Source organism: Pseudorca crassidens, chromosome 3, assembly GCF_039906515.1.
Source record: "Pseudorca crassidens isolate mPseCra1 chromosome 3, mPseCra1.hap1, whole genome shotgun sequence".
NCBI lineage: Eukaryota > Metazoa > Chordata > Mammalia > Artiodactyla > Delphinidae > Pseudorca > Pseudorca crassidens.
The window spans coordinates 75,888,887-75,913,528 of NC_090298.1; the positions used below are offsets into that span (position 1 = coordinate 75,888,887).

The 24,642-nt window shown below is 37.4% G+C and overlaps 1 protein-coding gene across 1 annotated transcript in view; it reads right to left on the reverse strand.

The window, feature by feature from the left end:
- The window catches only part of KIAA0825 (KIAA0825 ortholog), a 403,281-nt gene that overhangs the window by 65,378 nt on the left and 313,261 nt on the right, over positions 1 to 24,642 (reverse strand). The gene's annotated exons all lie outside the window — the stretch shown is intronic.

Consider the following 24,642-nt stretch of genomic DNA (forward strand, 5'->3'; position numbering starts at 1 on the left):
TGCAAAGTGCAATAAAACAAGGTATGCCTGTATCAGACTAGACAGCCACAAAGGAACAGGAAATAGCTTGCTGATTGTTTTTACACATTTGTAATTCTCTGCTATTGCCCTCTCTTTGGTGATAGTTTAGGAGAATGGAAAAGTACAGAAAGAGATTAGATTAAAATCCATATTTTAATCCTCTAGTTGCCAAATTTTCATGAATCTATGTTAATTAAATAACTTGAATCAGGCCCTCATTTACACATTTACTCCTTAATTATTGTGATTATCTTCACTTTAAAATTCTGCATCAACTGAAAATGAGTCTAATAAAACAAAAAAATATTGTGACATATTAATGTTGACATGAGGAAAATATGAACATTTCAAAGGCTTTCTCCCCCTATTTTACTGTATGTACATGTAGAAGGTGAATATGAGGCAGTTATTCAAACATTTCAGATCTCAAGTATCTAGATAACTGAAGGAAACCTTTGAAACTTACATTATTCCCATCTCGGGCTTCCCTGGTGATGCAGTGGTTAAGAATCTGCCAGCCAATGCAGGGGGACATGGGTTCGAGCCCTGGTCTGGGAAGATCCCACATGCTGCAGAGCAACTAAGCCCGTGCACCACAACTACTGAGCCTGTGCTCTAGAGCCCACGAACCACAACTACTGAGCCCGTGTGCCTAAAGCCCATGCTCCGCAACAAGAGAAGCCACTGCGATGAGAAGCCTGTGCACCGCAACGAAGGGTAGCCCCCACTCCACACAACTAAAGTGAGCCTGTGCACAGCAATGAAGACCCAATGCAGCCAAAAATAAATAAATAAATAAATAAAATAAAATAAATAAATTAAAAATGGATTTCTATAAAAAATTATTCCCATCTTTTAATTTTCCATTTTGTTTGTTGAGTATAGACAGTTTCAAATGACTTATATGTCATTTTTAAATTGCCTTAAAATTGAAATAGATAGTGTAATCAGAGAACTTCACAGGAGAATAAAAGCTTCACTCTTAACAAATGTACATTCTCAATGGTGTCTGATTTCACATCTTTTGTACATAGTAGCTTCCTCCACAAATGAGGAGTCATGAAGGTTAGCTTCCACAGTGATTCACAAAACCAAGCAGGGAATGAATCCCTAATGTCACATATGCTATATATACTCAGGATCATCATAGGCTGAACTAGTGGCCCACTGAAGAGCATATTTAGTTATACATACCCAAACTGTAGTTAAGCTTATATTTTAAAATGACAGTCTTGATTTTTAAAATCTTACTTTCTTAAAACTTATTTCAAAGAGTTATTAGACAGGGATAGAGAAGACAGAACTATAGTCTAGGAAGAACACTTTTGCTCTTCATATATTCAGATATCAGTGTTTGGTTAAAAAAAAAAAGAAAAGGAGGGAGGACCACAAAATCTATCATGGTGTTTTAAGGTGTTGGTATTGAGGACATAAGAACATATATGGGACTGAAAGTACATGATACTACAGGGGTTGTATGAATTATAATCAGAAAACACTTATAAAGCAGTAGATTTTCTTATCAAAAAAGAAGGTAGCAATTTGCAAATGTCTCATTGTTGGGCTCTCTTATAACCTTGGGTATATTGCCCAATAATATATGATCATGGGGTTCATTGAGTCAAAGTAATGAAATTCATAGAACATTGAATATATGCACTTTGGTTACAAAATCATCATGTGGTATAATAATAATGTAACACTAACATAAATACATCTGTATTCTGGAATGGAACAACATTAGTAACTCCAGAGTCTTTAGGTGAAGGGTGCGGACCTAATAATGGAAGCCATAAAACTATATTCCCACCTCAGTATCACATCAAAAACCAAACAAATATACAAAACCCAAAAGGACCGAAGCAGTAATGATATTCCCTAAACTACTTGAATGACTGTTCCTGGACTACCTATAGTTTTCCAAACTCAAATGCTGTTTCTCACCTTTTGCTTTTTTCATGCTTTTCCCCACTGTGCCTTGAACACCTTTGCTTCTGTCTTTCCCCCTAACTCCTACTCATCCACCTAGACGGAGTTCCAACCATGCTGCTTTTGTTGCGGCTCCTCTGCATCACCAGCATTCCAAGCATATCTCTAGTAAGTCTAAAACTTGAAAGGATTTGCCCCACTGTAAATGATCTGAGGGCAAAGAGTGTGTGTACCTTTCATCTTTGATTCCCCTGCTTTGGCACAGTGCTCGTCACTTAGTGAGCATTCAAGGAATGGCTGTTGAACTAAACCAAACTGCAAAATCAACATTCCAGAGGAGTTCTGAGGAAAAGAGAGATTGCCGACATCCCATAGAGTTGATCCTGTGCTACAGTTAAATTGGAGTGCTTCCTCCAAGAATTTACCCCGTGTATCTTGCCTCTAAACCCTAATTTATGTTCCTTCCTCCCCACAGCATATTTCCTCCCAGTGTCATCTGCTGAAATCCCACCCATGCTTCAAGGCCTCCATGAGATTACCTGTTCTCAATGAGCTTATTTCATTTTCCAACTGGATGTTATTCCTCTGCCTTTAACCCATAGATTTTTGGTTTTTATGACAATTTCTAAGTTAAGCTTTGGACTCTCATTATTTATATATTTATGTCCTAAACATCTTTGTGCTTTTGCACTGGCTACTATTAAACTTTTATACATACCAAGTACTTTATAAACAGTTCTTTAATTGGATGCAATGAACCTAGGGCAAAAACAATTTTTAGTAATGATATATCTGAAATAGATTATAAATATTACATTACCTAGATCATGAGCTATAAAGAAAAAGTTTTCTTTTAAAAAATTCAAGCTATATGAATAGATTACAAAAATATATACCATGTTCACAGAACTGAATGTAGTAAACTTATATAAGAAGAGACAACTAACTAAACCAAATCCTGTGAATCTTGATTCAGAGTCTATTAATTAAGAATTTGTAATAAATAATTTGATCCATTTATTTATATTTTCTGTACGTGGTGAGCCAATTTAAGAGGATAAACAGTGCTAAAAGTCTTAAGCCTTTAAATATGGGAATCAAAACTATTAATATTTACCTATTTTAAATATTAAAGCAGACTCTTCTACCTGGAAACATATATGCATTGGGAAGATCTATAATTCAGACTCCTCACTAACCACTGATCTATTTTTGTGAAGTTTTATGTGCCCCTTCAAATTTGATTGTTTCACTGATTTTGTAATTTAAATAAATTCAAACCAAGTTATTAGAATTCTTATCATTCATTTTCTCTCTTCCAAGATAATTAAGTGTTGGGTTTTAATCCCATCAAGAGAGGGTTTTTGGTTTTTGTTTTTTAATTTTTATTGGGGTATAACTGCTTGACAATGGTGTGTTAGTTTCTGCTTTATAACAAAGTGAATCAGCTATACATATACATATGTCCCCAAATCTCCTCCCTCTTGCCTCCCCCTCCCACCCTCCCTATCCCACGCCTCTAGGTGGTCACAAAGCCCTGAGCTGATCTTCAGGACAGGGTTTTGATAATGTCCTTCCCTCTGCAGACTACCATGTGTTATCCCTTGTGGCCCCAGGGGTGGAGCCTGTCAAGCTTCCAGAAGGAGCTAAAGTTTAGAGTGACTGCTCCACCTAATGACCAGGACCAGGAATCTGCCCCTTCCTTGGCCTCCTCTGGGAGTTGCCATATGACAACTCATTCCCATCCAGCCCACTGACAATAAGTAAATGGTGTGTATTTCAATGTCCTTACAGGTGAGCTACAAGTTCCACCAAACCATGCCTGTAAAGATTACTTTTGTGAAATCAGACATGAAAAGATGTGCATTAGGGCCCTCAGCTAGGTCTGAAGTAAGTGGCCTTCAGTCAAGGCAAATGCAAGATATGCTCTCCTGGGCCAGAGTCCTCAAGAGGCCAGATGAGGGAACATTCTGAGAGAAGGAGGTTCCTGAAAACCAGGGAGTAAGGCCCAGAGGACAAAGGAAGGGAAAAACATTATAAGCTTTGCTTCCTCTCCAGCCATTCTGCCCATTCTGTCACCAAGAGGCCTGAGCATTTAAGATTTCAAGGTCATGGAAAATCTAAGTAGTTCCTAGGAATGAGGCAGCTACCTCCTTATTCTCTGGTAAGTTCCTCCTATCACTGAAGGAACAAATACACAGTCTCCTTTCCTTCCCCTCCTCCCCGAAGAACCTTGTCTTTTTTTGCTGAAACCCACTTCCCCTGCTCAGAAAGAAACAGATATAAGGGTTGGGAAATTAGGATATATGTGGCTCATTAGATATTATATCAGGGTCCATTTTTCTCACCCATGCCTTTACCTACTAGGTCCAACCAAAACTGAAGTGTGTTTATTCTCCTTAATGATCTCACTTCTTCAATTTTAGCAATCACTCTTCCTTTTTCTCTCAAGCCATCTCCAGACTATGTAAGACTTCTTGTAATAAAATATTTTAGGGTTGAAAGGAACCTTATAAGTCACTTATTACAACCACTAGCCAAGTTCTCCTGAAATCCTAGTCAAACAAGGACAACTGGCCTACACTGCAAAGCTGACTGTTTTAGCTAATCAGATAGAGGAATCCATGCCCATAACTAGTGGGAGAAGAATGAAGAAGATTCTTGGGCCTTTCTCTCTTCTCCCAGGCTACCAACATATGTTTTCATGGCAAGTCACTGAAGATAATATTGCATTTAATATATCAGTTAAGAAAGGAAGACAAGAAGAGGGGGACAGGATGGTATAATGACAGGATGGAAGGGTCCTGTGGTTTTTTGAGCAGGTGGGACCATTTATTTATTCAATGCGTAAGCCTTGATCCCATTTATTTTATTTTGAACAATCAGGAAAAACAGCTTTCTAGCTGGTAGCAGGAAGGTGATGTCGAAAAAAAGCAGAGATTCAAAGAGCAAGAATGCTATTCTTAAATTGGAACCTAACCTGGAAAATCAGTGAAATGTACGAAGGGACCATTCGTGACCAATGACTGGAATGCCATTTTGTATTTCTTTGCAAAGATGCACTCTTGCATAATTAGCTTCCATAATCATAAAAGCACTCCTCAATGCAATAAGGCATAAGGCATTTTATTTGTTTTCCTATATGATGTTTATATAAAAATGTTACGCTTTTTTCAACCATACATCAGATACTCCTTATTTCTAGCATTGCCAATATGTTTTTATTGGTAAAAATCAAATATATTAAAACTATATTCTGACTAAATAATACTTTATCATGTTTTGCTGTTGTTGCTTTTAACTTGGAAAAGTTCATCTCAGATTTCATTTTCACTGTTACAATCCTGTGACAAGGGTTCTATTAATACTAAATAAACAGGTAAACAGGCATAAGGAAACTTGTTCAAGTCAAAGAGTTAGTTAGGGACTAGCTAATTGTTTGTGGTGCCATGTCTGGGGGCATATGTCTCCTCAGTCCCACATCTGGACTCTTTTAGCTAAAAAATGTGCTTTGAGTGGACTGTGCTCCCTTGTGAGCTGGGTCCTGCTGATAGTCCTTATAGAAACTGACTGCGAATGGAATATTCTCTGTCTGTTACCTTTTCTCATCAGTTTGTCACATGTCCTGTTCCAATGAGCTCCTCCTCTGAAGAGAGAGGAGCCAGAAATGCAACTCTGTCATGTCAATCATTGACAAACATTCTCCAAGTGAAATTAATATGCAAGACTCGGGCTTCCCTGGTGGCGCAGTGGTTGAGAGTCCGCCTGCCGATGCAGGGGACACGGGTTCGTGCCCCAGTCCGGGAAGGTCCCACATGCCGCGGAGCGGCTGGTCCCGTGAGCCGTGGCCGCTGAGCCTGCGTGTCCGGAGCCTGTGCTCCGCAACGGGAGAGGCCACAACAGTGAGAGGCCCGCGTACCGCAAAAAAAAAAAAAAAAAAAAAAAAAAAAAGCCAGACTCTGCATACAGTTTTGTAAGCATTCCTACAACGCACAAATATGCTGAATCTATCTAAGATTGTTCTTTTGAGCCAGAAAGTATTATGAAAGGAACAAGTGAGACTATATTTTCTTTTTCAGGAAGCATTAAAGATGTCTTCTTTAGTTATTACACTAAATACTCTGACCAACAACATATGCTTGCTAATAATTTTTGTCTTGCAGAAACATGATTGTTTTCTAATGGGAGGCATTTGAAATGCCTTAGCTAAAGACTGATTTAAAGAAAAGCCTTCTTTTGGAATCATCTCAACATCTATCAGGTGGTATTATTTTTCCAATAGTCTTTTACTCTGTCCTTTGCATTCTAAAGAGCTTATGTCCAACCTATAATTATTTTCTGCTAATTAGAGTAATTCATGATTAATTATTCAAAATGATTCCTCTCCAAAATCAAATCCATTTCTTGTCATGACATTTAAAAAAGATACAAATAAAGTATTATCAGAATGCAAATTTCTGTCAGAAGGGAATACTTTTTAAGTTTTCTTTAAATAGCATTAAAATCTTTCTCTACCAGCACAGGCCCCGTGATTCCCTACATCAATTAATGTGGACTAAAGAAGGGCAATTGGACCATGAAGTGATGACTATTAATGGTTTTGATAATTACTAAGGATTACTTACACTGACTACATAGGAGTAGGTAATTCACAATATTCTTAAAGAAGAGCTGCAAAGCAGGAAGACCTAACGATGACTAAGGGCAAACAGTAAACACGTTAACGTGGGAACCTGGATGTCCAAAGATGTATTTTGACATGGATCATGCCTCTTTGTGGACACTCACTCGAGTCCGCTGATGGCTAAATCTCCCTTTCCTGGGAGAAAAGCCCGAATTCCACTTCCTTCCTTCAAGAGGCAGCCCCTTCCCCCCTTATCTCCTAGGGAGGCTCTGGACCTTTCTGTCTCTAAGCCAGGATCACACTTGTCTGCCTCCTGTGCCTTTATCCCACTCTTGGCCCTACTCATTATTGGATGAGACACAAGTGTCTTTCCTTAGAAGGTGAGATCTTTTCTACTTAAATTTTTCTTAGGCAATAGCCTTAACATATGTGTGCTATACATAATCAAATTTTCTACGTACGTTTATTGAATACCTTCAGTGTGCAAAGCCTTAAAGTTGCATAATCTAAATGAAGAAATTTGAACAGACCAACTCTGTATGACATAAACAGTTCTATTAGATTCAAGCATGGAAAACAAGATGTATATGCATAAATGTAAGAGTAAGAAAAAAAAGGTTTTTAGAAATAGAAGCTACTTCTGGGATTCAGAGGACAAGAAGAGAAAATTATAAATCTAGGAAATGCTGAAATTGTTGCCAGAGGAAAGTACACTGCTTCCACTTTGACCAGGACATGTAACCATCGTGTACTTCACCTTCATTAAAACTTTTCAATTTATTTGCTTTTTTCCCAAATGGGGTTACAACTTAACTTTTATAATAAAAAATTACTATAAAAGTTTGTTTTATCAAACATCCAGATTTTCAGAATAGCCATGACAAAAACTGGGGGAAAAAAAAAAAGAAAACTAGATGATAAGTGACCTTAGAAGTCTGTGATGGTGACAGTCATGCTTGCTAAATAGTGCATGTGTTTCTTTTCAGTTAGAACCATGTGACTAGTTCTGGCCAATGGACTGTGAACAGATTTATTGCGTGTCAAAACACTTAATTGCCAGTAGGAGGACACCCTATACCTATTTGCTATCGCCATGGCAACAAAAGAAGCTGTATGCTGAAATGGCAGATTCAAAGACAGAAGTGGCCTTGGTTGCTAGGTCACCACATGGAGGATACTGCTCTGCAGAGTTGCCTGGACTTACGGTCACTTTGCTTTCTTCAGCATACAGAAGTCATTAACATTAATCTGTGTTGTATGTGGCTCAGTCAGGCCTCAAGGTACATCTTTGTGCTGCAAGAAACTGTTTCGTATAGGCCCATTTCTCATCTAAATACCAGAATAAGTTTACGTTGGCAGCGTATTAGGGTCTCCTTAAACACTCATCAACATAAATGCAGAGCTCCCTTTTTGTGCTTGCAGAAGTAATTCTATGTCTTTCATATTTGGGAGACAGCATGAAAGACTGCATACTGTTTAGTAAGAGGGCTATTTCTTTTAAAAGCTAAACAAACAATTAAAAAACCATTTGTATTACTTTGCTTTCTGTAGTTCGCTGGGTACACAAGGAAGTAGTAAGGCTGGAGATAATGATAGAATAATTTTATTTATCTAACTATCTGGAAAATTACTTTGCTAGGCAATTCTTTGAAAACTATTGCTGATTTTTGGTTTATATATCAAAAGTGTTAATATTCTAGTATTAATATTAAAAGTATTAATATTCTAATATTAATATTAAAAGTATTAACATTCTAATTATTGCATCTGGTTGGATGTTCAAAGAGCTTAAGAATTATCATGACACTATTTAAATAAAATATTAGAGACCAGGCAAATGTCCAATGACAGATTATTCATGTAATAGACTTGAGACATCCTTTCCATGAAATATTTTGTAGCCATTTAACATGATAATGTAGAACATCAACTTTCAGATGGAGTGTGCTAACATTCATTTATCTGGCTAGAGATGGGAAGAGTTACAGCTAATATGCTAGGAACTGTGTGGATCTTGAAGCCTATCTTATTTATACTACAGCCTGATTGTCAAAATTTGCCTATATCCTTTGAATTTTGTGCAAGTGAGCATGTGACTTGCTTCAGGGGAAAAAATAGAGAACTATCATGAAAAGAATATCTAATGATATGACAAGCAATAAAGAATAAAGACAAAAGAAAATGAGCTGGACCGCCAACTCATGGCAGCTACACAGAATTGCAGGGATGGACTTAAGAAGGTATATTCATTAAGTATTAGACAAATGATCAAAGAAACTTAGCACTAGGGCAAATACTTGGCAAAACCAGAGAGTATGAATTGTCTGCTTTGAAAGCAGAAACTTGTCTAACTTGAAGTGCAATTATGTTTCACATATACTTTTTGAGGCCATCTTTTCTTTCTCAAGTGTAATTCTAGTTGTTGGCCATGGGATTTATTTTTCTTTTCTTCCCTTGTTACTTTAAGAAAATTGAGGCCAGCTGATGTGTTTTTACTCTCTATATTTGAATCTGAAGCGAAACAATTCCCATTGAGGGTTCTGGTGGAACTTTATTTTAGTTATGTTTTAATAAAGTCTTATTTGTATTGACTTCTGAGGCAGCATGGCATTCCCTAACTGATAAACTACTTGGGTTTACTTTTTTATGGAGAGATTTTAATTTAATATGATAGAGTCAATCGTTGTTTTTCAGGTTTTATGTGCATGCCTGGAAGCCTTTTAATAACTTGCAATAACAAACAAAATAAATGTGACTTTTAGGGTAGACACTCTTGTAATTGATATTTCTACCAACTCAGGGTGTTTATTTATTTTGCCAAAAAATAAAGTGCATTCTTTTCATCCTTGGGGAATAAAGAGTAATGGAGTTGCAAGTTACTAAAAGGTTGTGAGAGATTCAATAATTGCAATGAAAAATTTCATACAGATCTATTTCTTGCTTTAGACTTGATCCTTGCATAACTCACAAACAGTAAAAGATTTTTTCCATATTGTAATAAATTCATTTGCCTTTCTGCATAAAGTAATTAGGGATCAAGGTGTAACAGATATTTAAAAAATATATTAACAGATAGTAGACAAGGTTTGTATGCACAGAAAATTATATTATTTTAACTTTGAAAATTGTATATTTTCAATACTGAAGAATGGGAGTTTGAACACAGAAGTGATTTTGATAAATGGCAGAATTCTGCCTAAGGCCACAGAAGAAGCAAGAACAAGGAACATAAGAAGAGGGAATCCACAAATTAGTATGTTATGATTATTCTCTTTGATAGCATTTAACAACAGCTTTGAAAAGATCCAATGTCTTCCTTCAGAAGTTTAAACTTATTTCTTCCATATCTAAGTAGCATGCACTGTAATTCAAATTGACATGGTTCCCTGAGAAATAGTGGGACAACCCTTGGATAGCGATGAAGCATTACTGAACAATGTTTTTGGATGATACACACTAATAGAAATTTGAGATTGAAATGGCCTTTTCAAGGCAGTAGATTACACCTATGAAAACACAAGATAAGTATTTAAGTTTTTTTCTCATTCCTTGATATTGACCCTCACTGAGTGTACGTGCATTAGTCAATTTGACACCTCAAGGATCCCTAATTGTTATGAAGATGTCAGCAGTCCGGTAACATTTTTTGAAAGGACTATTAAAAAAAAAAAAAGTCTGAACGTTACTCACCCCAGGACTGAATATAATTTTTCACAATAGTTATAGGGTTGATGAAATACTGAATGGGTTGGGGGTAGAGAGGTTGCAGCAGGTGGGGTGGGAAGAGGAAGCAGAGGAATATGACGATTTCAGTAATTTCCTGTGGTGATCATGCTTTGTCTCAGCTCTCAAGAAACAAAAGTAATAGCTACTATTTATTAAGCTAAGCTGAGAACTTGGAGGTATAGAACCACTGAGCCTCAGTTTCTTCATTTTTATATAAGGGAATTGTCTAGCTCACAAATTACTGTGAAGATAAAATTATATAATATATATAAAAGCTGTTCCAAGTTAAATTATACAAAAGTATTCAAGGTTTAAAATCCATAGGTAGAGTTTCGTAAATGAGAGAACACTGAAAAGCCTTCCAGGAGACTACCCTGTAGATGTGTTCTTGATATAATGGGCACACTAAAGAAAAAAATGCTGTATAATAAAAAAAAAAGGAGTCAAATCCAGAGAAAACCATAATTCAAAAAGATATATGCACCCCAATGTTCATTGCAGCACTATTTACAATAGCCAAGACACGGAAGCAACTTAAATGTCCACTGACAGAGGAATGGATAAAGAAGATGTGGTATATATATACAATGGAATAATACTCAGCTGTAAAAAAGAATGAAATAATGCCAGTTGCAGCAACATGGATGGACATAGAGATTATCATACTAAGTGAAGTCAGACAGAGAAAGACAAATATCATATGGTATCGCTTATATGTGGAATCTAAACAAAATGATACAAATGAACTTATTTACAAAACAGAAACAGACTCACAGACATAGAAAAGAAACTTATGGTTACCAAAGGGGAAATAAGGTGGAGGGATAAATTAGGAGTTTGGGATTAACAATACACAGTACTATATATAAAACAGATAACCAACAAGGACCTACCGTATGGCACAGGGAACTCTGTTCAATGTTATGTAACAACCTATAAGGGAAAAGAATCTGAAGCGGAATCTCTCTCTCTCTCTCTCTCTCTCTCCCTCTCTCTCTCTCTATATATATATGTATATATGGAATCTGAAAAGAAATATATATATATATGTATATATATGTAACTGAATCACTGTACTGTATACCTGAAAATAACACGATATTGTAAATCAACTATACTTCAATTAAAAAAAAAAAGGAGTCAAGGTTGAAAGAAACATTGCCTAACACAGACGTCATCTATGTCATCAAAGACTAGGAAGGTCCCATGCATTGCAAACCTTCAGGATATTCAAATATAAAATCTCAAATGTCCTTGACCCACCACCAGGTGTTGCCACACTCATTTTCTTACTGCAAATCTGATTTTTTATATATTTCTAAATTTAGTTTTAAATGGTCAAATAATTACATCAGACTTACAAATAATAACTCATGCAGTAATTAATATAGTCCACTCAGGGGAAAGAATAGTTTGAGGTTTTTTTTTTTTTTTTTCTGATCTCATTTATGTTATTACTTTCATTGTCGCAAAAAGTTTGAGGTAGACTTGTAAAATTTTCCTGCTTGTTTACAGTACTAAAGTAAATTTCCTGAGTCATTTATTTCTCTCTTGCCTGTATAAAAATGTTGTATGATAAATATTCCAAGAAGAGTCTAATATCAATATTGGTCTTTTCTCCTAGAGTTTCTATTCCTTCTAGTTTTTAAGCTTGAATATCTTGGAGTTCTCTTAGAGTCTTGCTTTTCCAGCCACATATTTATGTTCACTGAGTCCTATGTACACTTCCTTTTCATTGTTTTGACTCTTTATTCCTAGCTGATTGCTAATTTCATTCAGATGTTGCTCTAATAATCTTCTCCACAAACTTTCTAAACTCACTTCCTATGATACTGTGGCAAGCCAAGCAAAGTCTCCTCCTTCATCGGAGATGTTTTGACTTGGGGCAGGGTGGTTGTAGGAGTCTGTATGGTTTTCTTTTGGCAGAGAAGACCTTTCAGCGGGGACGCTGGACCTGAGACCTGAATGATGAGAAGGACCAGCTGTTTGAAGAGTGGGAGGAGGAGAACTCCAGGGAAAGAGGGGAGCAAGTGAAAAGGCTGTGGTGGAGGTGTGAGCTTGGTGTATGTGAGCAAAGGAAGGCTGGCAAGGAGGATGTGGGGAGTGAGAAGAGATGGGGCCAGAGATGGGAGGGAAGCCAGATCACACGGGACCTCGCAGGAGTTTGTAGTTTTCCTAAGAATGCTGGAGTGTCATTGAGGGGTTTTAAGCAAGGAGATGACAGGATCTGATTTAATTTTTAAATAGTCACTCTGGTTGCTGATAGATTGGATGCTGTGGAAATGGAGTCAGGGGACACGCCAGGATATTCTTACCTCCTTCCTCTAAATTGCCCAAAAGTTCCTCTCTTACTGACTTGCCTATAAATAGATGTAGTCTTGTATTATTCCATGTTAGGTGTGCAGCACACAATTTTACCAAATGCTCTTTGAGGGACTCCATATCTTGGCCTCTGTGTCTTAGGACTCCTTTGTGCTTTCCATAGCATTTAGCCAAATGCTTTGTACCTGACAGGTATACAACAGATAGTAATTTTTTTAAAATTAATTTATTTATTTGGTGGTGTGGTGTCTTAGTTGTGTCAGGCAGGCTCCTTAGTTGCGGCACATGGGCTCCTTAGTTGTGGCATGTGAACTCTTCATCGTGGCATGTGGGATCTAGTTCCCTGACCAGGGATGCAACCCAGGTCCCCTGCATTGGGAGGGCAGAGTCTTATTCACTGTGCCGCCGGGGAAGTCCCGATAGTATAGTAATTGTTGATGGAGCCCTATTATATAAACTACCCATCCTACCAAAACAGAATATACTTGAGCAGGTATGAAAACAGGGCTTTTGAGTCTTCTATACTCACTGAACCTCATTCCATGCCAACATCGAATAGAGTTCATCAACGTGACTGGAGCTAACCAAAAGTTTGTTGAAAATCATCAAATGCTACACTTAAGATATGAACATGTCATTGTGTGCAAATTTACCTTCAAAAGAAAAAAAAAGAAAGTAAACAACATTTGCACTCTAATGATATGCATACTGTAGTGTTTAGGAAGAAGTATATACCAATGGCTGCAACATATTTTGAAATGAATCAAAAAATAAGATGGATTCGATGGATGGGCAGAAAGATAGATGGATAGATGCAAAGGCAAGTATAGTAAAATGGCAGAATCAAAGTGATAGGTATATGGGTATTTAGTGTAAAATTATTTCAACTTTTCTGTACAGCTGTAATTTTTCATAGTAAAGTATGGTGAAAAATTAGCTGAAAGTGATAACTAAAAATATTATATTAACAAAATGATTAAGTTTATAGTCATTGTACTTCTATGTATCTGAGCTTTCAGGAAAACTTCTAATCCTTACATAGAACATATATTTAGTCTATTAATTTATGACTTTGAAAAGTGTCCCAACTTCATATTGGCTTTATAAATTAGAGTTCTGGTTATATTCACCTATATTTCCTAAATGATAGTTATGGCTCTGATAAAATTTTCTTATCTATACAATTCATAAAATAGAGTTCAGACATTAAATCATTGTTAAAATTGAGTATTTTGTGATACTTAGTGATAATAAAAATAATTATATTGCTACTTATTGGGCAGTATACTCTAACCATAGCACTTCATCATGAGTGAGAGCAAAAAGCACAATCAACTGAATATAGCAACAATCTCTCCCTGACTCACTCTCCCTCTCTCTCTCTTTCTCTCTCTCACTGCCCCATCTCCTCTTCTTCATCACTTTTTTTTCTGATGCAGAGAAACTGCACAGGGTAGGTAAGCATGGGACTTAAATAGGAGGGGAAATTATCAACATTAATGTAATAATATTAATATTCTATAACTATATTTGTCTTTTTTGAGAATGAAATTTCTAAAAACCTGAAGCACTCCTGTGCTACTGTATAACATAAAGATGAACAATTTTTCTCAATTTGCAAACTTTTGGGTTTCACCTTTCTTTAAGTTCTAGACAGTTTATTTTAATGTATTGCTTTTGTGAATGATTTCAATGGAAAAATCTGTTCTTTAGTTATTCTTTTAAAACGACAGAATGCACATTCTCACATTAACACCTTTTTACTCTAGGAAAAATGAATGGAATGCCTATCTGAAGCACACTTTTAACTTTCAGTTTGTATTGCTGACAGTTGATATCTTTGAAGGAGACTTGGAGTGGCAACACAAAAGTATCCCTGCTTCAGCTGGGCCAACCTGTGGATAATGTTTGAAGTCAGTGGAAGCTTTAAGTTTTTAAAAGGTCTGCCCAGGTGTCAAGAAATATGAGAAATGGGCTCAGAGTTGTGTGGAAATGAATAGGTTGCATGCATTTTAAGGCAGTCTTACAGGAACACATTGAGAGATCTGGCATCCTTAAAATTGAGCATATGTCCTATCAACATTCCTAGTACAAAGTATTTTGTTACTGCTTCTGTGCAATAAATAGCCCTGTGCAAAGGCACATCATTGAACCAAAGCATATGGAGGTGGCTATTCAGCAATTCTGAGCTATGCTGCAGCCTTACTCACCTTTTTTCTACACATTTGCCAATGGAAATTTCTGCTCTAGAAATTATACTGTAGCAAAAAAAAGAAGTATATGCATGAGGGTGGGTTCCATTTCTCAGTACATAGCAACATGAACCTGTGCTTTTGTCTGTTTCCTGAGACTACTGAATCAAAAAACATATGCACCTATGCTTTAAGGAAGCAGTAACTCTTTAAATTGCCCTTTATATTTACGAATACTTAATTACTTTATTTTGCCAAAACTTAAGTCATTAAAATCATCCTGAAGCTTGACTTAAATTTCAGAAGTAGCCTGCAAGTTGTATAATCTTTAACTATGTTCCATTCAACACATTTAAGAGATGTAAAAACTCACAAGTGATGATATAAAGGATAATTTACGCTTGCAATGCATTTTTGTCCAATTAATAGATTGCCTGTGTGTTGCATATTTTGCATGACAAAAGAGCAGAATATTAAACTGCCATTCATAATGAAAATGCACTTTGCAAATTAAAAGTGCCGAAACAGAAATTTTTCACCCTGTTTAGGAAATAAACAGTCCTTAACCAATTAAACTGCATTGTAATAATTCTATGATTTATTGCAAGTTGTTTAACTTTCAAAACTCGGCTAACCCATATTAAGGTCACAATCCATCATGTCTTGCTTGGAAAGCCAGCAAATAATGGCTGTTGTATTAGCTGCTTTTGATGATAGTATGAAAGAAGTATTAGCACTTGTCAACAAAACTGCTTACAACATAACATTAGCATGCATGGGCTGCTGTACCTATTTATTATTCTGGCAGCTTCACACATATTGTTACAAGCTTATAAAACATTTTGTCGGGTGGAAACCGAATGTACACTGTTTGGTTTTCTGATAGACTGGCAGCATAAATGTCTGGGCTGACTTAGTTTAGTTTAAGTGTAAATAGAGACACAAATTCTTCAACCTGTTCTCTTATTGATACTGAAAAGTGCTGAATTATTCAGCATCCAACTCTTCTGTTTGTGTCTATCACAGTTATCAATTACCCATCAGTCTTCTTGTCAAAACAGAATGGATTAATCTGGCTGAAAATAAGACAAATAAATGGATACTGTAACAGGGGTGTGGGGTTGCCAGACTGTCAAAGGGAAATCCAGGCAGTGACATTTGCCGTCAAAAATGGGATCTCTGGCTTAAGTGAGCAAATGATTCCCCTTTGTGAGCCAAGAATGCACTTAGCTCACCGTAAGTAAATTAATCTGCCTTCTTTGACTGCTAATGCATTAGCACTGAGGTAATAGTTCAGTTTCTAAAATTCCTTTATGTTTAAATAATTTTGGTCATTGCTATTATTCCTCACAGGAAATGCAGCTACATTCAGGTACTTTATCTTGACAAAGAGAGGGTTGCCTGGTAAATAAGTGGACCCATTTAACAGTGAAGTTATTGCTGATAGTTTTGTGCCACTTCATAGCTCTCAGCTGATGTGATACCAAGTAACTTTTGCACAGATGGCTGGTGGAACTCATCCAGCATCTGCAAAGTCCATCCCTGTTTTCTTTCCCAAACATTTTATTTGGAAATCTTGTTTGGCAAACTTCCTGAGACTCTGCCTAGCTGTTCAAAGTACATATTTCCAATCTATCTCATTTGGCCCTTCCATAAAAAAAGAGCCAGCAAAGTGCCTTCTTATTTGGCACAAAAATTGCAGCCACAGACTGAAGCAACTTTTAGGTTCCTGGCCAAAAATTTACAAGAATTTTATCTTAGATGCTTCCATACTGGACTGTTTTACATAGTCACCATTAACATCTGAAGCCTTCACATCATGACAGGATCAAAGCTCCCCAGTCTGTATCAACTGATAGCTTAACTTTGCTAAAAGTTCCCTCTTGTTCTCATTTTCCTTTGTATCCTAACCATCGTGGACATGGTTCTTACTTAGACTGAAGGGTGGTGAGTTATTTAAGAAGAGCTACCTGCTGGAAAATGGCTCCATCCACTTGATGATGAATGAACATATTACTTTTGAATGAATCATCATCTTTTTTTTTTCTTTTTCTTGTAGATCATGTAAAGAATTTTAAGCATTTAAAACAAAAACAAAACAAAACAAAAAAACCTTCCTATATATTTGGGGGGTTTGAAAGAGGTCACACTAATAATCAAATTCCAGGTGCAACTTCCATAATTCTCTTAAAGACTCTGACAGACTGGAAATTTCCATCTCACATTCCCAGAACAATACCTCAAGTTTCTCTTCAATGTAAATCAGTTTCCCAGAACTTCAACATTAAAAGGAAAGGTACTAATTGGCTTGGTCACAGCTCATCTTTGCTAAATCTCCTTTGTTTGGTAGATAATCTCAAAACTACCTCAAGAAGACAGCTATTTAAAATGTGCCAACACTGAACCTTCTCTTGAAATGAGGCAGTATTTTTGTTACCAATTTATTGTTTTACTTTGTCTCTCTTGACCTTCTTCTTCTCTTCAATAAATAACTCTTTTATACGGAAAGGTAGCATTGTACAATTTTGCATGGCCCAAAAGTATTTTCAAAGTTTTAACATTTTTTTTCTAAAATTAATTCTTTGCAATACTAGCAACTAGGTTAATTGACAGGTGTGTATCACGACCTTATTTCCAAATTCCAGATGTCATTTCCCATTCTTTGAGGAGCGTTTCAAAATGCATGCCTGCCATTTCAGGCCCAACTGTTTAGTCCCAGTCTAAACGTTCTCTCCCAATGGTACCCTTTTACCAAAATCCCAGTCAGTGGCTAAGTCCTGAAGAGTCTGCCTTTACAATGTCTCTTCTGTTATCCTCCCTTCAATTACCACTATCACCATGCTTTTGCAGTCCCTACGGATTCATTCATACATTCATGCATGCACCAATTCATTTATTCAACAATTCTTTGAGTGCCTAACATGACTGGGTTCTCTCTGCCTCTCCTTCCGACACCCCTCTCCCTCTGGCGTTCTGCCTTCAGCCTGAAATGCCCTCTTCTGCCAACCTACCCATTCTTGAAATTTCAGTTCAATGCAACCTCTTTGGGCATTTTTCTTATTCCTTCACCCACGTGTTATTTCTTACTTCTTCAAGTCACTTGAGCATTTTACTATTTCCCTTATCACAACAGGGGAGAATTTCTATCTCAGTCTCTAACCGTGTGACTGTGGGCAAGTTATATGCCCAACTGAAGCCTCGGTTTCTCCTCTAAAATTGGGGATATTATTACTCCATAAGGTGTGAGGTTAAATGAGATCATGCGTATCACATTCTTAGAACAATGCCTGCAAACATTCAATATCTTGCTTGTTATATTATTATCGTATGCAGCAGGGATTTACAAATGCCTGCTGTAACATTTGTATGTTGAGAGATAACAATTTTATTGCCTTTGGTGTTTCTGAGGGGCTTAAAAACTACATTTACGCACTATCCCAGGTGGTGGACCAGGGCATCGCATTCTGGGCTGAACTCCCTGGCGCCAGGCTGTCTGTCTTCATATCCTGGCCCTTACCATTTATTAGCCCATTTTTTTTTGGCGGGGAGCAGGGGCTGGTGGTGGTGGGGAAGTCAGGCAGTTAAAAGTTGCTGTATCGAATGGATAGTTGTTAAGATTAGCTGAAAGTAAATGTTTAGCAGTGCCTGGCTCATAGCAAGAATTCTATAAATGTAGCTTCGTCGTTATACTAGAGGGGTGTCAAAATGCTCCTTGACCCAATTCTATGTGGTGAGAAAGGGCCATCAAAGCGAATGCATAATTCCCTGAATTATTGTCACATCCCTCTAAAAGGCCTTCCTGAATAACACTTCTCCCAATCCCAGTCTATCTTGTATCTCCCAGACTGGCTAAAAACTGTCAAATTATATCACTCCCCAAACAGAGGGTGGTTCGCATTCTCCATCTACTGGGACATCAACCTCTCTTTCCAGCTTGCAGGGGCTCCCTTCTCCTCATTTTCGCCCTCAAGTGGACCGTTCATCTTCTAACACTTCAGTTACTGTCCTCCTGGGTCCGTAAACTCTCCCAGAGGCCACACTCTTTCTGGCCTTGCATCTTCTCTCATATTGATCACTTCCTTCCCTGCCCCATGTCTAGAAACATCCTCCCTATCTGCATCCATCTTTCTACATTTAAGATGCTTGCCTCTGCCACAGGCTTTCTGACTAACTTGCCCTCAAAGATCTATCATCCAAATGCTCGAAGCATTTAGAGATTTTACCACACAATTTAGCTATCAGTTACAAATTGTCTTACAGCATTTGCCATGTGTTTGTTTGCCTCTCCAGATATATTTCACTATCTTTTCTGTTTCCTAGCTCATTCTCTTTTTGGCTAATCCACAAAGCTCTACGGACAATCTCCCTGGTCTCTCATGGTAACCATGCCAGTTGTCCTCTAACTGTCCTTGCTATTGGCCGAGTCTGTTTTTATGCGCCAGGAAGAATTTGCCTTCTTTCGAAACTCTAAGATTTTTCTGCCATTTCTTAGAACAAATGACATTTTTATTCTACAACCAGCCTTACCTGATTAAGGCAGCACTATGTTGTTTGGGAGAAGCATGGACTTTAAGGTATTAGTGTTTTAGGTTCGAGTCTTGGTTTCGCCACTTTCTAACTTGTGTGACCTTGAGCAAGTCACTTTTCTGAGCCTCAATTCTGTTCAGTATAAAAATACTAATACCTAGCTCACAGAAAAGGTATGAGGGTTATAGGAGATGAATAATAAAGTGCCTGACACATAACAGGGAGTGAAGTTTAGATACTTCACCCCATATTCATAATACCTACAGTCTATTCTTACTTGACATACACATTGACACAATCATGATTACTCTATAGATTAGTTTTTTTTCCGGTACTTATGCATCCATTTAACATCACTCACCAAATGATTAATTCCCTAGGAGTAGTATACATACTAATCTTAGTATCTGCAAATTTAACTAAGTGCTTTGTCATGAAACCTGTAGAAGCCAAACCTTACCAGTTGTTCAGAGCTGATTAACATGGTAACTTATCTTTCAAATGAAACACTGGTCTCTTTTCTCCCTCACATTTAAGGAAATTGAAGGCCAAAGGCTAAAATTCCCTTGGTTAAGGATAAAATGCAGAGGAATGGAACTACCGCGTACATGGCTTGCCTTCCAGTTTTTGAATTCTGGAAATGTATTCCAGGATAGTGGGGTAGGGTTTCACAGGATAGCTAATGAAAATTTCCTCTAGAGCAGTCACAGTTATCAAGCCAAAATGAGTCTCAAAACTGAAATTACCTTCAAATTTTAATGAATCCCTCAGCAAACACTTGTTCTGGTTGGGTGTATCCAGACTTTGGTGGAGAAATGAGTGGTTTAAAACTGAAGACCTGCTTTAAGCAGAGTTTCTGAGTGGGGAAATCACAATAAAATATTGAATTCCTAGGTTTAAATGGGAAGCAAACTTGTACCTGCTTTTTTCTTTCTTTCTTTTCTTCTTTTGAGGACAGTCTAAATTGCTCAACCTAGGCTGTTTATTGTTTCTAGCTACAGATATTTTCCTCTTTCCTGGGGACAATCTAACCTTCTGAGTCAGAGTTAGCATGCAGGGATTAAACAAACTCTGTGGGCAAGATATCGAGCAGAGAAAGTTCAAAACTTTATATGACTCATATATGACTGAAATAACAGTCTATCACATATAGTGGTGAAGACAGTTTCTAGCCTCACGGGTTTATCTTTGAGACTAGAAGAGGTCTTGAGAAACCACAATTCTTACCACTGGCTTTTAGGAGAAGGGTAGACAGGGAATACTTCCCTCCTTCCTCTTTAAACTCTTATTTAAAGGCTGTTGAGAAGTTCTGACTCAGCAACTTTTCAAGTTTTTCAGTCCTTTAAAAAGGTTTACATGTGACCTCAGCTCTGCACAACACAAGCTTATAATCAGTCTTCTGTTTGGAAAACCAAAGCTTTAGAGAAACTGAGTGAATAATGCCACAATAATGGTATTTCAGCTCAACAATGAGATTTTCTCCCATACACACACACACACACACACACACACACACACACGCACACGCACACACACATACACACACACAGCCCCTGGGAACAATTCTCAGGAGCATTTTATTGTTTTGATGGGATAATAAAATATGAGGTTATCATAGTAACAGTAAGATACCTTTACTCCTTCTGGAAGGAAAAGGTACAGCAAAATATTTTCCTAAGTGGCAAAGTGGACAAGAGCTCCTCTCCATCCTGTGTAGACAGTGTCTAGCCTTAGAAGAGGGATTCCCAGAGCGATAGTTTCACCCCACGTTGTGAAAGAGGTTAAAAATATATCTTTTGTCATAAGGTATTAGCACTGACAAGCTTATTATAGCAAACCAAGTCTCTTCCTCTACTCCTTCTCCCTGGGCTAATTTACCACATCTGAACTGGGTTTATGGAGGGAGGGCTAGGGCAGGTGGGATGCATATAGTAAGTCAGCAAATAAAACTCTGTAGAAATTCTCTTGAAGATGAAACTGCTCCATAATTATTTCTTTGTTTATTTTCACAGTGATTGTCACCTTTGTCCACAGACTATTCTAGTAGAAGTTTGTCATTATGATGATCAGTCCATTATAGCACATACACATAGCAGATATTAGTTATCTCATATAATCCCCATACTTGTTCTGTAAGTGAGGTATTAATGTTTTTACATCTGAGCAAAACTGAAGTGCAGAGAGGTTAAGTGACTTGCCCACGGTCACAAAGTTAGCAAGTAGAAAGACCAATAGTCAAACCCAAAACTCTATGACACCACAGCCCATGCTCCCTCCACATGATGTCATGCTGCCTCAACTGGGTAAGGCTGGCTGTAGAATAAAGATGTCATTTATTCTAAGAAATGGCAGAAATAGTTTGGAAGGAAGGTGGAAGGAATTTAATCATTTTCTCTTGTTCAGATTTTCACCTCTCTCCTATATATCTTTATTTTCCTCACCTATTCATTTTTCCCATCTTTATTGTCCCCATTTTTATAATTGAATAAATAAGAAGATTGGTTCTTGAGGTAGAAAATGGTGGCAAATGTGTGCAGTTTCCTACTTAGTGGAATATGGGGAAGCTCCTGAATGGCCCTGACTCAAAAAAAAACCCCTAATTTCCCATTCACCTACCATAGTTGCTGAAATTCCCACTATTAGAGAGTCACTCCTTTGGCTTAAGTGTACTTTGTCTCTTAAAGTTAACTTTGCACATGACAATTTATCATGTTATTTACAACTTTTCCCAAGATTTATGCTACCAATGTAATCAATCACAGAAAATGAAACTTTTGTTTAGTAATAAAGCCGCATGAAAGGTTTAGACAAGCCCTTTGTAGCCAGAGAAGAGAACAAGTTCTTTGGGAAAGGAAAACTGAAAGGAGTAGATGCTGAAAGGAACAGATGCTGGGAAGGGCATGGTGCTCCGTGGAAAGCAATCTTAAAGTATGTCAGCCTTTTATTTAGGGTTGCGTGGATCTAGGGAGAAAGGAGGCATGTGCAGACTTTTAAATAGGTTTAATTTCAGCTTACATGTCAGGAAGTCTTCCCTGACTCCCCAAGACCAGATTATGAGTACCTGCTCTGAGCATTTTAAAATATCTCTACTAAGATCTGTAAACAACTAATTTTGCTAATCACTGTCTGTCTGGCTCTATCACCAGATCATAAGTTCCTTGAGAGCATTCATTAATTCATTTGAGGAATATTTTTAATACCAGTGTAAAGTTCAGAAGGAAAACTATACAGATTTTAATATCCAAACGGTTGGAATTTTTTATCACTTTTTATTTGGAGATTGTGTGTAGCTTGAGTATAGAAAAAAAAATCAAACACATGCTTCTACCTCGGGATTCTGGAGATGAGTAGATATTACGCAGTCACCTTTCAGTAGAAGGCTATGAACAGTTACTGGGATAATATAAAAGGGGATCATGAATATATTTAAGAAATGTTTCTGAGGTAAGGCAAAAATGTCTTAGGAGTTTTTCATTTATGCTAGGTTACTAAGAACATATTTCATAATCTCACTACTGACTTAAGAAATGTATAGATAGGTTCAAAATGTTCAAAGTGTAGAAGATTTTGAGACTCTAAAGAAAGAAACAAACACAAGAAATTGAACACACAAGTGGAAGAACCAAAAACGAATGGATTTAGTGTATTGCTAACTTGTAAAAGAGTACTGGGTGAGAAGCAACTTGACAATGATTGTTTAGAATCAATAACCCTTCCAAAGGAAAAGTTAAGAAGCAAACAACGAAAGCCCCTCAAACAGAAGGTTTTTTGAGAATTTGTCCGCTCATTACCTTGTTTGAATTATAAAATTGCTTCTTTGTCCTGATCAGAAAAATCCTGATATGACATTTGGCCCCTGCTGGCCAAATTCTGTCACACGATCCCATAATGTCATTAGTAATCATTGGGTAAATCATCATGGCCATTAACACATGGAAATAGATTTGCCTACTGGAAAGGTTATCAGTGGATAACAGTGCATAGACCAAAGCCCTGTAACCTGTTGCATCTCTAAACTATGGCATGCACTTGGGGCCACTCACATAGTAATTCCTGGCACCTCATCACTTGCTATAATGCAGAATATAGTAGAAAATGGGTCTCAATCCATGGACTCCGTTATTGGAGGGTGTGGGGAGTTTCTGACTGGCAGAAAGTCTTTGCTGCAACGTGGATTTACCTCTAAGGAGGCCCATGGGTGTGGGCCTGACAGCCCTGCTCAGCACGGTGCACTAACGAACCGTGCGCTAGTTGTTTTCCCTCTGTTAAATAAATCCGGCAGGGGTTATGAAGATGCTTTTAAGATTTCTGTTTTACTTCCTTAAATAAAACTACAATTTCAATCTGCTATGAACCATGGACATTGCCATTCTCTAGGTCAAAAAAATGGTTGAGTATCAGCAGTTCTATAAGATTTGACCTGATTTTTAAATGGTCATGCAGATTTGGTACTACAATGTAACTGGGAAGAAAGCAAGAATTCAAATGTGAACACTAAATGCCTTGTTCCTTTCAAAGGAAGTCCTATCCGGTTAAAAGAGAAGGCAAATTCCTATTAGCTGCAATTATTATTTGGGGAATTTCTAATCACAAGGTGCTGTGAAGTATACACAATATACAGAACATTACCCTTGAGGAATTTATCATCTGTAGGTGAGGATTTGGCTAAATATAGATCAAAAATAGTGTTTCCACTTTCTACACAGCAAACAAAAATGCTTTATTGTAAAGTGCAACTAATCTCTCATAAACTATACTGATGCCAGTACCACACATACCCAGAAATATCACTTACTGACCTTATTTTTAATGCACATCCACCCCCTCCTCCAAAACACACACACACACACACACACACACACACACAACTCAACTATATTAGTTTTCTTTCCAGGACTGGCGACGTAACTTCTAGGAATAATGCGAGGTCCCTTGTTAAAAAATGATTATGAATTTCGAGATGACGCCAGAAGAGCATTAAACTGGGGCCCTTCTCTCATGGAAACCTGTGGAACCACCCAGGTTGCATGCCCACAGAACCAACCTTGCTTCTTTCTGTTTCTCATATGTGCCAGGCTCATTCCCACACCAGGGCTTTGGTACTTGCTATTCTCTCTGCTTGGAAAGCTCTTCTCATGGCTAAGGTCTCGGCAAAAACACGTCCTCCTCAGAGCGGTCTTTCTTTACAACCCCTACCTAAAGAAGCTCCTTCTTTTGTCACTCTCTGAATACTACCTTGCTTTCTTTCCAATACTTTGCTCTGTTATTTTCCTGCTAGTTTATTTACTGACTTATTTATGG